The 17,745-nt window shown below is 40.8% G+C and overlaps 1 protein-coding gene across 1 annotated transcript in view; it reads right to left on the bottom strand.

The window, feature by feature from the left end:
• The window catches only part of LOC126946025 (ras-related protein Rab-40A-like), a 203,883-nt gene that overhangs the window by 96,459 nt on the left and 89,679 nt on the right, over positions 1 to 17,745 (bottom strand). The window contains exon 3 of the mRNA XM_050776008.1: positions 11,460 to 11,635. The gene's annotated coding sequence lies outside the window, so the exon portion shown is untranslated. The remainder of the gene's footprint in view (positions 1 to 11,459; positions 11,636 to 17,745) is intronic.

Genomic DNA, 17,745 nt, shown 5'->3' with positions numbered 1-17,745 from the left:
TGGAAGTGAAATCCTTCCCCTAGGGCCAAGAGACCTTCGAATGGGAACCATGTGAACTGTCTTTTAAGATGGCAGACAGGGGCTCAGTCAGACAACAGGTATTTCTTCTGGGAGAGACGATATTAATGTTTTTAAAACTAATATTAAAACTGTAATCATATCGTACTCTAAGTTGTATATCCTTTAACCTTAACCTTCATCCAAGTAACCTATTGTGAAATCCATAGTTTAGGTCAGGTTATAGGAAGTTAGGAGAGGTTAAATAAATCAGGGGAACTATGTTGTTAATGCCTGCTCAGTAATAGAACCTGGAGTTTCATTCACACGTATGTTTATTGCGGCACTATTCACAATAGCAAAGACTTGGAATCAACCCAAATGTCCATCAGTGACAGACTGGATTAAGAAAATGTGGCACATATACACCATGGAATACTATGCAGCCATAAAAAAGGATGAGTTTGTGTCCTTTGTAGGGACATGGATGCAGCCGGAAACCATCATTCTTAGCAAACTATCACAAGAACAGAAAACCAAACACCGCATGTTCTCACTCATAGGTGGGAACTGAACAATGAGATCACTTGGACTCGGGAAGGGGAACATCACACACCGGGGCCTATCATGGGGAGGGGGGAGGGGGGAGGGATTGCATTGGGAGTTATACCTGATGTAAATGACGAGTTGATGGGTGCTGACGAGATGATGGGTACAGCACACCAACATGGCACAAGTATACATATGTAACAAACCTGCACGTTATGCACATGTACCCTAGAACTTAAAGTATAATAATAATAAATAAATAAATAAATAAGCAAAAAAAAAAAAAAGCTTTGTGCCCTGAGGCTGCCAGGAATCTGAGTGCTCTAGTCTCCCCGGCACTCATGTTCCAGTCTGCACCACAGATACCAAGATGTTGGAGTTTCTATTGTGATGCATTTGTTCAATAAAATATCCCAGCATTTAACATAGGTATACATGAATCCATACCAATATGAACAAAAGTTTGAATTAATAAAGAAATCAGTGAGAGGAGGAAAACTGTCTTTTTCAAATAATTCTAAGTGAAATATGTAGCTGTCTGCTCTCCCTGAGGTCAAGCTTAATTCTGCACCCCACTTGCTGAGGGCAGGGCTGATTTCATGACTTCCTTCTAAAGAACAGGGAATGAAAAAATAGTTATTAGAAACTTGCCAGACACCACTTTAACCAAGTGATGAAACATTATCACCAGTGACTTCATGTGGGCACTATGTAAACCCAGATATGATGTGACAAGAAGGGCACTTCAACTCTGTGGTATTCTTTCTCAGAACCTATAACACTAGTCTAATCACAAGAAAAACTAAGTCTGTGCTCCTCCAGACAATCAGTCATGAAAATTGCCTGGCAGTTCCTCGCATGGATAGAGTTATCATATGACCCAGCAATTCCATTCCTAGGTACACACCCAAGATCAACACATTTGTCTACATAAAAACTTGTATACAAATGTACGTAGCAACCTTATTTGCAATAGCCCCAAACTGGAAACAATCCAAATGTCCATTAATTGTTAAATGTGTCTAAAATGTGATATATTATGATTATTCTTTGCCAATAAAAGGAATGAAGTATGGATATGCCATAATATAGATGAACCTTCAAAATATATGTGAAGTGGAAGAAGATATATGCAAAAGACCAAATATTATATAATTGCATTTACATGAAATTTCTGGAGTAAAGAAATCCACAGAGACACCAAGCATATCTGTGGTTTAAGGCCTGGGGTGGAAGCAAGGATTAATTGCATTCAAGCATGATAAGACTTTTTGGAGTGATGAAAATGTCTAAAACTTAATTATGGTATGGGTGAAAAACTCTATACATTTAATAAAATTCATCAAATTATAAGCTTTAAATGTGTAAATTATATTGTCTGTAGGTTTAGCTGCAAGAAAGCTGTTAAAAATATGATAATGATCTGGTCTTCTGATATTGATTTGATGTACCTGCTTCATATAAACATGAATGTATACAACTGTTGCTATATCCCAATCTGCTGACTCTTTCCTGTGTTCCTCCAAGCAGTGACTGTCCCCTTTCCCCTCATGCTACTTTGGGTTTTGCTTGTGTGCAAAATTTGATAACTTCTGATCACTTCCACATCCTCCAATTATGGTAGTGGCTTGAGAGTTGATCCATGACAAAGTCCAGCACCTGCCTTGTGTGACTAGATGTCAACATTACCAGTTTCTTCATTCCTCTGCAGCCACATGACTCCACCTGGGAAGCCTATATGGAACTACCTTTATGGGTGTCAGTACGGCAATACCTTGCAAAGGGTTACATAGGTGTACACCTTTTGCACCAACAATTCTCTTTTAGAAGTTTATCTTCAGGACATAGTGGAAGATGTTGATGAGGATCCAGTGTTAAGGCCTGTCATCCTGACAATTCCCTTCCTTCACTGCAGAGCCTGAATTTAGAGACCAAATGGAACATAAGGCCATAAAGGGGCAGAAGGAAGAGGGAAACGTAATTGTCAGCACACAGACTCTCTCTCATATGACAATCATGTTCTGTTATCACAATACCAGAATTCTCCTAGGAGGAACACATTCTGCTCACCAGTATAAACAGCTACAGGAACTGTGCCCAGAACTGTGCTCTTTTGTGGTGCAAAGACTCTGAAAAGATTTAATCCACAGAATGTCAGTAATAGGAGCTATCAGAACACTGTGAATAACACAGAGTTGTAAAACTGATAATATTACATCCATAGGATAGAATTCTAGAAGGTAGCAAAAACAAATTATAATAAAAATAATGATGAAAAAATGATATCTTGCAGACAAGATTAATGATTCACATTATTTTTAATGTGTGGAAAAACAGGTATTTTCATACTGTGATATAAGGAATATAAATGAGTAATAGTATTTTGAAGAATATTATAGTTCAAAGGGTTTTGAAATGACATTTTCAGGAACTTATAAATAAATGCTCACAAAGATATTTGCGTCTATATGAGCATAGGGTTAAGTATATTATTGTTTGTAATAGAAAAAAAATAGTAAGGGAACTAAATTTTTGTAATTAGGATACCAATTAAATAAATTTTAGGGCATCCACATGATGAGATGATACCCAGGTCATTAAAAAAAAATGACACTAAAATTTTGTTGTAGTTATTTCAAATGTTATCATAAAAATATATTTATACAGAAAGGTAATCACAATAACAGTAAAAGTGGGTTACAGAAATCATAAATGGTCTGATCCCATTTTTGCTTATATAGGCTTCTAGCTATTTAACCACAAGTCTCAACGCATAAACGTTAAAATGATCTTTTAGTTCCTCTCACATACCTCTTTCTCTTTAACATACTAAAAACCTGTACTTCCTGCTTAGAGGCCCTCAGTATCTTTTTTGCTTGTGTATGCCACCTTTTACACCCAGACTTCCAGAAAGTTCTATCTTGTAAGTTTGGGCCACAGTCCCTCCCTTTCACCTTCCAGCTTACACTAGTTCAGGCTGCAGTTCAGGCTTCTGTTACAAGGTGGCACCAATGCACCGCCATTATCAAACTTCTCTGCAAAGAAGTGTAGGCAAACACCAAAAAATACACTACCTCCCTAAAAACCTAGCTTATGAACCTTTATGAAATCATTCAAATGATTCAAATTCTGCCTGAAAAAAACTTAAAAGTGCAAAAGAGGACCGTAAAACAACAACAACAACAACAACAACAACATCATACTCTGGGGCATCTATATGATGGAACACCAGGTAGCTCTACTGCCCCTTGATAGTCACCGGCTGGAAGGCATAATGTGGGGCAGGGCCAGCAGGAGGTGACTGACAGAGAGAGGCAGCGGAGTGGGGTCTGGGCTGCTGTATTCACAGTGTCCTGGAGACTAAGAGGGGTGGGCAAAGGTCTGGAAAGCCTGTACAAGTTGGGGTAATGAAGGATAACCATTCCACTTTCTGGGAGGGTCTCCTCTACACTGAACACCCCAACCTAACCTACACTGATGAGGTAAGAGATAAATCTATAAATGCGAGGTAGATTTAGGGTCAAGGACAAATGGAAATGCTTTAATATACACATTTCCAATCAGAGGGGACACAATTTAACCCACTGTTTTATTGTGCTGTGCCCTGATGAAAAAGTAAGTTTTTCTTTTCCTATTTTTTTTAGATGGAGTCTCGCTCTGTTGCCCAGGCTGGAGTGCAGTGGTGCAATCTTGGCTCACTGCAACCTCCGCCTCTCAGGTTCAAGCAATTCTCCTGCCTCAGCCAGCATCCAGAGTAGCAGCTGGGATTACAGGTGTGTGTCACCATGCCCGGCTACTTTTTGTATTTTTAGTAGAGACAGGGTTTTGCCATGTTGGCCAGGCTGGTCTCGAACTCCTGACCTCAAGTGATCCGCCCTCCTCAGCCTCCCAAGGTGCTGGGATTACAGGCGTAAGCCACTGCTTCCTGTAAGTATATTAACATACCAAACAGTCCAGAAGCAACCATCAGGCAAACTCCACACTTTGCTTACCTGGTGTTATCTATCACTGAGATCACCAGGTGATCCCTGTAGCTGGGATTACAGGTGTGAGCCACCGCCCACAAAGTAAGATTTTTCTTATCATTTGAGAGGCAGCAGCACATGCTGGATAGATGAATTTACTCGGGAGCCACACAGCCTGTGTTCAAATCTAAGCCTGGCATTTGCTAACTCTGTCTTCACTGTACCTCAGTTTCCTTATGTCTAAAGTCAGGCAACAATAGATCCTTCTCATAGGTTGTGGTGAGAATTAAATAAGTACAGTTGGCCTTTTGTACCTGTGGATTCTGCATACATGAATGCATCCAACCTCAGACTGAAAATATTCTGAAAAGAAAATAGAAACAATACAATAATAAAATACAAATTTTAAAACCAATTTAGTATAACAACTATTTATATAGCACTTACATTGTATTAGGTATCGTAACTAATCTAGAGATGATTTAAAGTATATGGGAGGATGTGCATAGGTTATATGGAACCACCACCCCATTTTATATCAAGGACTTTGTATACACAATGGAATATTGTATTATAAATATATATGTATATGTATGTTTATGTATGTATATGTATGATATATATGTATATGTATATATATATACACATATATATACATATATATGTATATATCATATATATACATATATGTATATATGATATATATGTACATATATATGTATATGTATGTGTATATATGTATATGTATGATATATATATGTATATATATCACACACACACACAATGGAATATTATTTTGGCCTTTAAAGAGGAGACCCTACTATTTGTGATAGCGTGAATGAAGCTGGGGGACATTATGCTAAGTAAAATAAGCTAGACATAGAAAGAAGAATTACGCACGATTTCACTTACATGTAGAATCTAAAATAGTCAAGCTCATAGAAGCATAGAGCTGTCATTACCAGGAGTGGGGAAGGGGGGAACAGGAGAGATGTTGTTCCAAAGTATAAAATTGAAGCTATGGGCCGGGCGCAGTGGCTCAAGCCTGTAATCCCAGCACTTTGGGAGGCCGAGGCGGGCGGATCACAAGGTCAGGAGATCGAGACCACAGTGAAACCCCGTCTCTACTAAAAATACAAAAAATTAGCCCGGCGCGGTGGCGGGCGCCTGTAGTCCCAGCTACTCAGGAGGCTGAGGCAGGAGAATGGCGGGAACCCGGGAGGCGGAGCTTGCAGTGAGCCGAGATCGCGCCACTGCACTCCAGCCTGGGCAACAGCGTGAGACTCCGTCTCAAAAAAAAAAAAAAATTGAAGCTATGAAGGATAAATAAGCCTAGAGATCTAATGTACAGCATGATGCCTATAGTTAATAGTAATATAGTGTACATTGTAAATTTGGTAAGAGTAGGTTTCAAGTGCATTCACAAAAAAAATGATAGCTATGTGAATAGATGGATATGTTAATGTGCTTCACTGTAGTAATCATTTCTATCACTTTCTCTTTCCTCTCTCTCTCTCCCCATATATATATTTCATTTTATAAATACTTATCTTTACTTTTTGAAATGTTATAATCAAGAAAACCACTGAGGCAATAATATTAAGATTAAATTGTACATGGTTTGACAAAAACACGTACACATACACCTACTGTTTTTGGAACATGTAAAAAACATATTGCTCATGGGAGAAGAAGCAGTTTGAAATAAATGCCTAGACATAGTAGGTGTGGGTGTACTTGTATGTGTGTGTGTGTCTATGGCTGAAACACAACATTGTATATGTGTGTGTATTTAGGGCTCAAACTCTATCACGCCAAACACACACTCCCAGGTACGGCTTTCTCTCCATCTCAGAGAGGGACTGGGCTTCCTATCTTGGGGCTTAGAGATCCCAGATAGTGATGAATACACAAGATTACTGATAATGTGTGGAAAACTCCAGAAGCTCTGGCTGATAACCATCAAGCCTAGGTCCCTACTCCCTCCTACCATTCTTGCTGAGTCACCATCTGAGAATTCTAGAGCTGCAATTATGGGCAAAGGGGATCTATCATCATTTTGGTTTTCCTTTCTTAAAAATTAAAGCTCCTAATTTTTTAGATGACCAAACAGATGTTATTCTTTAGAGTCATTTGTGAAACAGTTTGGAGAATATGTTGCCAATTCTTTTTGGAAAATTCCTATGTATATTAAAAGGCTAAGCATAAGCTTCATTTTATGTCCACTCCATATATTTTGTTCATTGATCTATCTCCTTTACTCGCTCTGTCTCTCATCAGTGTTGGCTGACATGTCTTCACTCCAGAGATGGACCCTCCCAGACAGCAGGCCATTCAAGATCCCAAGACTCCACTCCTGTACAGACTTCCCAGACCTTCTCCCACTTCCTCTCTGTCATCTCATCTCCAGGACTCTGGATGTAGCAGCTCAGACCAGTATTGCTGAATCATGCTCTGAGCTCAGAGGAGGCTGTTGCATAGCAACAGTGGCTCAGAGACAAATACAGTCTCTGGAAGGAAGAGCACTACCAGGTAATGCTGGCACTATTAAGAAAGTGGGTAAAGATAATCATATCTTCAAAACATCCTCAAAACCAACCCACCTTCTCTCCCTGCCAGAGACACCTGCTACCATGGACCCAGCCTACATTTTCTAGCCCTGTGTGCAAGCACTCTGTGCTCTGAGCAAATGGCACCATTGGCTGAGCCTTCCATTTTCCAATGACCCCAGGGTCTGTCTCATTAACGTGAATAGGGTTATATTTGCAGTTTGTTTTCTGCACACACAGGATAGCAGTCCGTCTTCAGGACCGCCCTATAAAAGGAGTGGTGTCAATTCCCATTTTTGAGATGAGGAAATTGTGTCTCCAAGATGGTGAGAACCAAGTCTGCCTTTCCTTTGAAAAGGCAGCTTGCAGTAATTCATGAGAGCACAGAGCTGAGAATCAGCAGGCCTGTGCTCTACCTCCAGCTCATGAAAGCATGTAAAAGTGCTCTAACATCTCAGGCCAGCATCTCACTTAGCCAGAGTTGATGATCCTCATGTACCACTGTATGGTTCCTGCTTTAAGAGACACCTGTTGCCCACCTAGTTATCTCTCCTGCCCTCCTCTCAGCTGAAGCAGGCTGTTCTGTCTCTGTCAGTAGGGTCTTTAAAGTTGCTCTGAGGATTCAATCTTCCCCCACCCTCACCCCACCGCCTAGCCTTCTGAGGACAACACTAATGCTGTCCTTACAGTGTCAGAAGTCAGTTTCCAAGGCACACAAACATGGCAGGGACATCCCCTCACAGGAAATTCAGGTGCCTCTTAGGAGGGTAAGTGTGCCACCCCCCTTATTATTAGACATCATGTGCATGCCGGACTAACCTGACTTAGGGCCATGGTTTTCAATCCTCTCTTAAATCAGGATCCCCTCCTCTCAGGGCTTCTCTAACAGCTGACACCTTCCTAGCATTCCTCCCCATTCGTGCTTCCCAGAAAGCACACACCAACACCATCAGAGCCACAAACAGAGTACAAATCTTAGTCCACAGAAAATAATTCAGGGAGTGAAGGAAGTAGAGACAGCCCCAAGAACCCACACTGGTTCCTGGGGCTTCCATCTCCAGCTGATGGCATCTTGTGAAGAATAGAGCATCATCAGTCACTTGCCATTTCGTCATCTCATTCATGACGTTTGGGGTCAGGGATAAAAATCAGCATTCTATTTTCAGATAATAAGCTATTTTGTATCCTCTCATTTTATCAGCAGGTTAACATCATAGAAGCATGCCATATTTTCATGTTGGGCTCTTGAAACAGGAGACACCACAGAGGAACAAGAGCTGTGAATCTCTGAGTTAACAATTATCTGAGAGAGCTCTTTCAATGGGCAGGACTAAGGAAATGAGCGATCAGAGTGGCAGTAAAGGCAAAAGCTGGTCATACCTGGCACAGACGGAATGAAGGGGAAATGAGCTTTCACATAACACTTCAGGTGTCAAATGGAATATCTACTTTCTGAGGCCCATATTACTATGGCTTAATCACTTGAATGGACTTTGATATAGAAGTCCTATTTCCAACAAGTGAGTTTCTGCTAAAGGTTTAGAAAAGGTTCTCCAAGCTAATTCTCATGTACATGCAAGTGAAGGAGGCCTACCTGAGGGGTCAGGTTAGGAGCCACATTAGTTTTCTGATCCAGAGAGAAAAGGCAACTAATATTGATGGAGCACATTGTTTATAGGGTCCAGCTCCATGTTCTTGACTTTAGTGACTGAATTTAATTCTCATGACAACCCTACTAGTGAGGTACGATTATGCTCTCTTCATGGATGTATATGACTACAACGCACTTCCTCCTAAGCACAGAGCTGGATGGCAAAGAGTTTGCTCACCACACAAACTCATGGAGCCAGGGATAGAATCAAGCAGCCTGGGCAATGGTACAAAAATGGTCAGGATTCATAATATCTAAACAGTCCCAAAGTCACGTTATTAGAGAAATCTCAGAAACACTATTTTCAGAGGGGAAAAAGGTGCAAAGGGGCACTTACTCTACGATAGCACAAACATTTATAGCCAAAAATGTACAATTACATATTTTGCATAATTCTCTCACAAGTCTTTGAGGAAGGCATCATTATTTCTAGTTTACAGATGACCAACTAAGACTCACTGATAGAAAATCAATTTTGCAGAGGCATCTAGTCATGATCAGGAGTGGGGATGTAACTCTTACTCTCCTCAAAGGATAACACATTGTCTCCTTTCAGAGATGATGACTGTCTAGGACTTAAACACTTGTAGTTTCTTGTGTTGCCAGGGTTATGCTCTTGTGGGTACTCACTCAACAACCTCTCTCTCTTTGAAAGAGCTGATCATGCAGATGAAATCCCAGTGCAAGGTCCTATAGGTGGTAATGGGTCTGGTATGAGGGTCAAAGGCTTATGATTCCTTCCTCCTCTTCATCTGCACTCTCTCTTCATCTGAGACTCAATAGAAACTGCTTTTCCAAATCAATGTAGCAGATCAAATGAGGGGGCAGAAAATGACAGGGGACTCTTTTGACGATCTTCTCACCTTACCCCAATACCTCAGCAAACCATCCTGCAACACAGAAATGGCCCCAAAGCTTCATGTATAATGTAAGTGTGAGCACATGCTCCATCTTCCTGCTCTCCTTCCAGGTGGTCTCTGTGGCAGTTATGCTGCTTGGTTTAGATAACAGTCATCACTTCTCTGGGAGGGAGGAAAAAGTTGGGCCTGGATGACCATTCGTTGAAGTTCTACTAGGTGCCATCTACTCTGTATGGGATTTATCATTTACCCCACAGAAAACTTGTCTAAGAAAGGCATTGTGAGTCCCCTTTTACAGATGAGCAAGGGCAAAGTAGAATGGCAAAGGATTTGATCACCACAGAAACTGACAGAGCCTGGGATAGTAGCTGGCAGCCTGGGCACCTTAAGTGCTGGTGGTAGATCTTTAGCAAATGTATCTGGACACACACTGTTGAGGAAGTTAATGTCTGTCCTCCCTGTGTTTACCCTCCTTGCATTTCCAGCAAGGAACCAGGCTTGGTGTTCCTTCCCCTTGCCTTAGGAGAGGTTTATGGCAGGGTTGGGAGCCAAAGATGTCTGAATCCAGTGTCTTCCATTCTTTAGGAAACTTAAACTTCAGGGAAATATTGGACTGCTTGTTATCTGGTAGGAAAAGGAGGTCCTCTGAGGACATAGAGAAAGGAGAGGAACAGAGATTTATCTCAAATAGGGATGAGGCCAGAGATCTACTTGTCCCTCCAGGAGTAAGGATCTGAGCACTGCTCCATATCAACCCTTGGGTTTCATCAGTATATGGTCCATTGAAATTGGGCATCCAGCCATGACACCTATTTTTCTCTTTGGATAAAAGGATAGATGGAACAGGGTCAGGGAGTCCTTAAGGCACCAAGCCAATTAGGCAAATTGTCAGCTCAGCACTGAGCAGGAGGGACACATGATTGATGATGGCAGGGACCTCTCAGGCTGTTAACTAGAGTATAAATTCCCACAAGCGGGACTGCTTCCTCAAAAAGCCATGAATATTAAACATTCGCCTAATTCACCTTAAAATCTCTTTACTAATTTGTCACAATGAAATACAAGATATGAACACTCATTTTTCAAGATCTGTACAAATAATGGGTTTCACTAAATTATTAATATTTGCTAATGTGATATACTTTTGTTGGAATGTTATTTTTCATTTTCCATATTTTATTTTCCTATAAATGGCATATTTCACATTTAAATTACCAAATGCAAAGATAATGATCCCACTTTATGTCTCAAATATGTTCTGGAATAATTATGGTGTTTGAAAAGAAAACTCAGTCAGTGAGTTGGTGTTTATGCTGTATCTTCATTAAATGGAAAATGTGGGGCCATGAAAACTCCATACATGGCCTAGGGAGGAAAAATTGGTACAACCTCTTTGCAGAGACATTTGGCAACCTCTCTGAGAGAAGAAAGCAAGGCACCTGTCACCCACTGTACTCTTAGGTCTGGACAGCATATATGTAAGATGGCCAAGATAGCATGGCTAGTCATATTTAAAGGAATCTCAAATCACCTTATTAGATATAGCTAAGTAATACTATTTTCAGAGAATAAAAATTTTCAAAAGAGCACTTACTCCATGATGTCATTTATATATTTATAGCTAAAAGCATGTAGTTGTATATTTTGCATGATTCCCTCATAACTCTGTGGAGAAATCATCATTATTCCCATTCTGAAGTTGACTATATTAAACTTGCTGATGTAAAATCAATTTTGCAGATTCATCTAGTAAGGAATAGGAATGGCATTCTAACTCTTACCCTCCCCAGAGGACACCCAGGTATCTTCTTTATAGATCATAACCTTCTAGGACTTAAACACTTGTAATTTTACATGTTTTTAGTACTGTGCCCTTGTGGGTACTCACTCAACAACCTCTCTCTCTTTGAAGAAGCTGACAGTGCAGATGAAATCCCGGTGCAGGGTCCTGTAGGTGCTAATGGGTCTGGAATGAAGGTCAAGGGCTTGTGAGTCCTGCCTCCTCTTCATCTGCACTCACTCTTCATTTGGGGGCTCAATAGAAACTGCTTTTCCAATATCAATCTAGAAGATCAAACAAGGGGGCAGAAAATGACAGGGGATTAAAGGAAATGTTTTAATTATTTCTTTCCCTTTTCCCTGATCCCTCAGCAAAGTCCTCCTGCAACACAGGACTAGTTCCCAAAGCTTTATTCATAATGCAAGTGTGAGTAGGTTTAACTTCTTATTGCTTGGTATATTTCCAGGTAGACTCTATGGCAATTGTGCTGTTTGGCTTAGGTAAGTTATCGCTTCTCTAGGAGGGAGGTGAAAAGTGGGTCAGTATGAACATTTGTTGATGTCCTACTAGGTGACATCTATGCTGTACAGGATTTCTTATTTATACCATAGACTAGTCATGTAAGGAAGATATAGTGAGTCTCCTTTTACAGATGACTAAGGGCAAGCTGACAGAGGGTAAGAAAGGATTTCAGCATCACACATCAAGTAATGTGCAGGAATGTGGTCCAGCCTTTGCTGTCATTACAGTATTTCATGCATTGTCAACAGAGGCGACATCATGCCCAAGGGGCTGAAAATTGGCTCTCGATGCTAAGGAGGATAGTAGACATTACAATGGTTTGTGGTCCTGCAAAGTACCACAGTACAAAAACAGTTACCACTTTACGTGTCGTATTAATATTTTACATTCTTGGCAGAAAGGATGTGTGAGGAAGAACATGTCTGAAAGTCCTCCAAAACAGGGACAAGAATGAAAGAAGGTGAGAGAAACACTGCCTATGCCCAGTGACTTCTTATGTAGATGACTGGCCACCAGGGCTTTGGAACTGATCATTTTACTCTCCTCTCCCCAGATGCTCACTCAACAACCCCTCCTGGTGATGATGATGATGGTGGTGATGGTGATGGTTGAAATGAAATCCTCTCTCTCTCTGGGCACAGGAGACCTTGATATGTGGACCATATGAATTGACTGGTTCTTAAGGTGACAGACAGGCAGGGGCTCAGTCAGAACGACACATGTTTCCTCTGGAACAGATGATCTGGAGGGTAGAAAATTAATGTTGACAAAACTAGTATGAGCAAGAAATGCTCTAATTTGCATCTCTTTTCATCTTAACATTTATTCAAGTAGCCTATTATTTAATGTATAATTTAGATTAAATTATGGAAATTTAGGAACAGTTATGTAAATCAGACAAATTGCTTTGTAATGCCTGCTCAGTAATAGAAACTGGAATTTCATTAAGGCATTGTGTCCTGAAGTCACCAGGAATTTGAATGCTCTAATTTCTCTCAGTGCTCACATGCACTGGGTACTGCTTAATTTATTTATATAATGAACTATATTACTTTAAAACTATAATACGAAATTATATGATATATAATATCAAATTATTAAATATTTATCTAAATATAATATTAATATATCAATATATTATATTAAAATTGCATTATAAAATTGTAATATTAAATTAGGTTATAATATTAAATTATATGAGTCTAATTATCATGACATATGAAGCATTCCCAGTAATCAGTAAGGAGAAATGGCCTAGTGATGTTGTGGTAAGTATAATCTAAGTATGCACCCAGTGATTCTTGTTTCTTGTTATTTACTTCTTTGTATAATCTGCCTCATTGTGTGTGAGCTGGAGTTAGTGACTTGCTTCTAGTTGGTATCCACAGTGGTATAGTTTGAATGTGTCTTCCAAAGTTCATTTGTTGGAAACCTGATTCCCAATATAAAGGTGTTGGAAGGTGGGACCTTTAAGATGTCTAGGGTCATGGTGATTCTGCACCCAGAAACAGATTAATGCCATTACTGTGGGAGTAGGTTCTTCATAAAAGGACAAGTTTGTTCCCCCTCTTGCTGTCTCTCCTCTTCTCTTTGCCCTTCTGCCACGGGACGATACAATAAAAAGCCCTCACCAGATGCCAGCCCCTCGATCTTGGACTTCCCAACCTCCAGAACTGTGAGCCAATAAATTACAAATTACACAGTCTGTGACATTGTTCTAGCAGCACAAAAATGGATTAGGAAAATGTGTACCAAAGAAGTAGGGTTTTGAAACAACAAATAACTGAAAATGTGAAAGTGGCTTTGGAACTGGGTAATAGCAGCTAGAAGAATTCGGAGGAGCCAGCTAGCAAAAGCCTAATTGCCATGAACAGAGTATTAAGGGCAATTCTGGTGAGGCCTCAGAAGAAGAGTATGACTGTAAGAAAAGTCTGAATCTTCTTAGAGATTACCTAAGTGACTATGATTAGAACATTGGTAGAAATATGGACAGTAAAGACCATTCTCACCAGGTCTTGGATGAAAATTAGGAATATATTATTAGAAACTGGCATAGAGGCAATTCTTGTTATAAATTGGCAAAGAACTTGACTGTATTGTTTTGATGCCCAAGGGCTTTATGGAAGGCAGAATTTAAGAGTGATGAACTAAAGTATCTGGCAGAAGAAATTTCTAAGCAAAGTATTGGAGGAACTGTGTGGCATCTGTAACTGCATACAGTAAGATGTAAGAAAAGAGAAATGATTTAAAGACAGAATTTATAATTTATAATTAAAAAGGAATCAGAGGGCCAGGCATGGTGGCTCATGCCTGTAATCCCAGCACTTTGGGAGGCTGAAGCAGGGGATCACCTGAGGTCAGAAGTTCAAGACCAGCCTGGTCAACACGGTGAAACCCCATCTCTACTAAATATATAAAAATTAGCCAGGTATGGTGGCAGGTGGCAGGCGCCTGTAATCCCAGCTACCTGGGAGGCTGAGGCAGGAGAATTGCTTGAACACAGGAGGCGGAGGTTGCAGTGAGGCGAGATTGCGCCATTGTGCTCCAGCCTGGGCAACAAGAACGAAACTTCACCTCAAAAAAAAAAAAAGGGGGGGAATCAGAACATAAACATTTGGAAAATTCACATTCATGTCATATAAAGAATAAAAAAGCATGCAAGAGTACAGCCAAGCAACTCTCTGATAATGGGATTAGCATGGCTAGAAGGAAGCCAGGTGCTGTTCATCAGGACAATGCATTGGAGAAAGACTCTGAAGACATTTCAGATATATTCAAAGTTGCCCCTTTCCTACAAGTCCAGAGATCTAGGAGGGCAGAATGATTTCAAGGGACAGGCCTGGGGTGTCCCTCATGGGCTCACTGCTCAGAACCATCTTGGGACTCTGATCCCTGAATTCTAGTACAGTGCTGCCTGGCAGCCCCAGCTGTATCTCAAGTGGACCTAGGTATGCTCGGGCTGCTCCTGTGAAGGGTGCAAATTGTAAGCATTGCTGGTTCCCACATGGTGCTAATTCTGCAAGTGAGCAGAATGCAAGAGCTATGGGGGCACCGCTTCCTTCACCTAGATTTTAAAGTATGTATCAGACATCCCTGTGACCCAGGCAGAAACCTGCTGCAGGGGCAGAGGCACTATAGAGTTCTCACTAGGGTAATGCCTAGTTGAGCCACAGGCATAGGGTTGCCACTGAGACCATGAACCTCTAAATCTATCAGCGTGCAGCCCCAGCCTGGAAGAGCTGCAGGCAGGAGACTCCAACCCATGAGAGCTGCTGCAAGGGCGCAACCCAGCAAAGCCATAGGGGTGGGGCTTTCTGAGGCCTTGGAGCTTAATCCATACCCCAGTGTGCTCAGAAGGTGGGACATGGAGTCAAGAAAGATTATTCTCCAGCTTTGAGATTTAACGTTGTTTGCCCTGTTCAGTTTTGCACTTACTTGGGACCCATTACTCCTCTTTTCTTGCCTATTTTTCCCTTTTGGAATTAGAATATCTATCCTATGCCTGTCTCACTGTTGCATTTTGGAAGTAGATAACTTGTTTTGATTTTATAGCCTCACAGTTTGAGGGAATTTGCCTCAGAATATATCATGCCTTGAGTCTCATCCATATTTGATTTGGTAAAGACATTGGGGCTACTGGGATGGAGTCAGAATATTTTGCATGTGAGAAGGACATGAATTTTATGAGCCGGGGGCAGAATGCTGCAGTAAGAATGTGTCCAGTAAAGTTTATGTATTGAAAGCTTGATTCCCAATGTGTGTTGGTCTATCCAAGTACTTCTTCCCTAAATTTCTTTGTCACCAATTTTCCAATCATGTCCTTTCCAAGTTACTGATCATGCAGCCAAACTATTGTCCACAGTCCATGAATCAGTATATATAGAAATGGCAGGTCCAGCCATTTGTTCAAGCGAAGTGATCAACCAGGTACACTGTACACTGCTCAAAGTTCTGCCCACTGGGAGAATTTCCATTCACCATTGTCCTTCAGGGACATCCCAGAAAGGGGATGTAGTGTTAGTTGTCCACTTCTGAGTAGTGCCTGCATATTATGCAGAATCATCTGTAAACCAAACTTCTCTTTCTCTGTCAACTGATCATAGGGAACTTAGATTATAGGTGCAGGCTGGGAGAAAGAAAGGAGTGTAGCAAAAATGAGGGCCATGGGCATTTGAGCTGCTTCCTCATGTAACTTACTTATGCCTTCTGTGCCTGCTTGAGCTCAATTTCATGTATACTACTTACCTTTGTTGATGGAGTGAGTGCTGCTGTACATACTCAACTTTATGGCTATGTGGGTTGGATAACACACAGGTCATGGTGGGCAGCTCAGGTCACGTGAAAACTTGGTTGTTTCCAGTCTCTACTAAGGCCCATTAGCAGGCCAAGAGTTGTTTCTCAAAAGAACTGTAGTTATCTAGGAAAGATGGCAGGGCCTGTGTTGCCATTCACCTATGGGTGCCTGCCAAAGGCTCCCAAGGGCATCCCTATCTGTCACTGACAACTCAAGCACCATTGGATCTGCTTGATCATATGGCCCAAGTGGCATAGCAGCTTGCATAGCAGCCTGGACCTGTTGCAGAGCCCTCTCTTGTTCTAGGCCCTACTCAACACTAGCAGCTTTTTGTGTTACTCAGTAAATAGGTCAGAGTTACACACCCATATGAAGAGTATGTTGCCTCCAAAATCCAAAGAAGCCCACCAGATGGTGTACCTCTTTTTTGGTTGTAGGAAAGGCCAGGTGCAAGTATTTATCCTTCACCTTAGAAGGGATATCTCAAATGCTCCACACCTCTGAGCTTCTAGAAACTTGACTGAGGTTGGATATGCCACCTTTTACCTCTGAGGAGAGGAGAAAACTAACAGCCATATAACATTCTATTATATTCTTTAAACTAGTAGGTTAAAACAAAAACTGATAAAAATAATTACTTATAAGGGAACAGAGTAGCAGCCCAGGATGGAAGCTGATCATGTATATTCTCTTAAAAATATAATACCTATTTACTGGTCTGATGCACTGAAAAAGTTAAGAAGCAATGGCCAACCCAGTAGCAATGAGCAACTCTAGTACCCAGATTGAGTCCTCTAAAAATATTACCTACAAGGAAAAATGGCCGAATCCAAGTATGTGGTCAAGCTGTACCAGATGAGTCTGGACTGAATGATCATACCAGCGAACATGTCAAAAAGACTCAGAAGCCAACCTGATAGGACTTCCACAGACCAAATAAGAACAATTTAAGCATCAAAAACATTAGTGCCTACAGTGAGTTAAAACACATTACATACAGAAACATCTCTGAGTCGTGATGACACTCTAAAAGAAAAAACTCAAACAAAACCAACTCACTGCTCATCTGTGGAGGATCCTACAGAAACAATACTTATTCTTAAAACTGGAAATACTGCAAAATGATTAAATATTTGTCCTTCCTTTCCTGTGTGTGCCATACCTCAGTTAAGCCTAATAGTTGGCGGGGGTTGAAGCGGGGGAGTTTCTCTTATAGAAAATGTCCAGCTAATAAATGCAGAAGAAACTGTACTATCTAAACACCATCACTGTAGAATTTTTAAAGAAATGCAGATCTTGGTAAAGATCAGAGATTGTAAAAAATCATGAGGTAAAAAGCAGATGGGACATTTCACAATGGATGGATCAGTCTAACTTAAACACCTGAGCCCAGTGCTCAATCTTAATGTCAAGGTAGGAGTGACAATCAGACACAATGAGGTTCTTTGTATGCCTATGAATTGAACGCTTGTGTCCTCCCAAAACTCATATGTGGAAACCGTAATCTCCAATGTGACAGTATTTAAAAATAGGACTTTTGGGAAATAATTAGGTCATCAAAGTGGAGCCCTCATTATG

The sequence above is a fragment of the Macaca thibetana genome, chromosome X (genome assembly GCF_024542745.1).
Source record: "Macaca thibetana thibetana isolate TM-01 chromosome X, ASM2454274v1, whole genome shotgun sequence".
In the NCBI taxonomy this organism is placed as follows: Eukaryota; Metazoa; Chordata; class Mammalia; order Primates; family Cercopithecidae; genus Macaca; species Macaca thibetana.
This window is presented reverse-complemented; position numbering and strand designations above follow the sequence as displayed.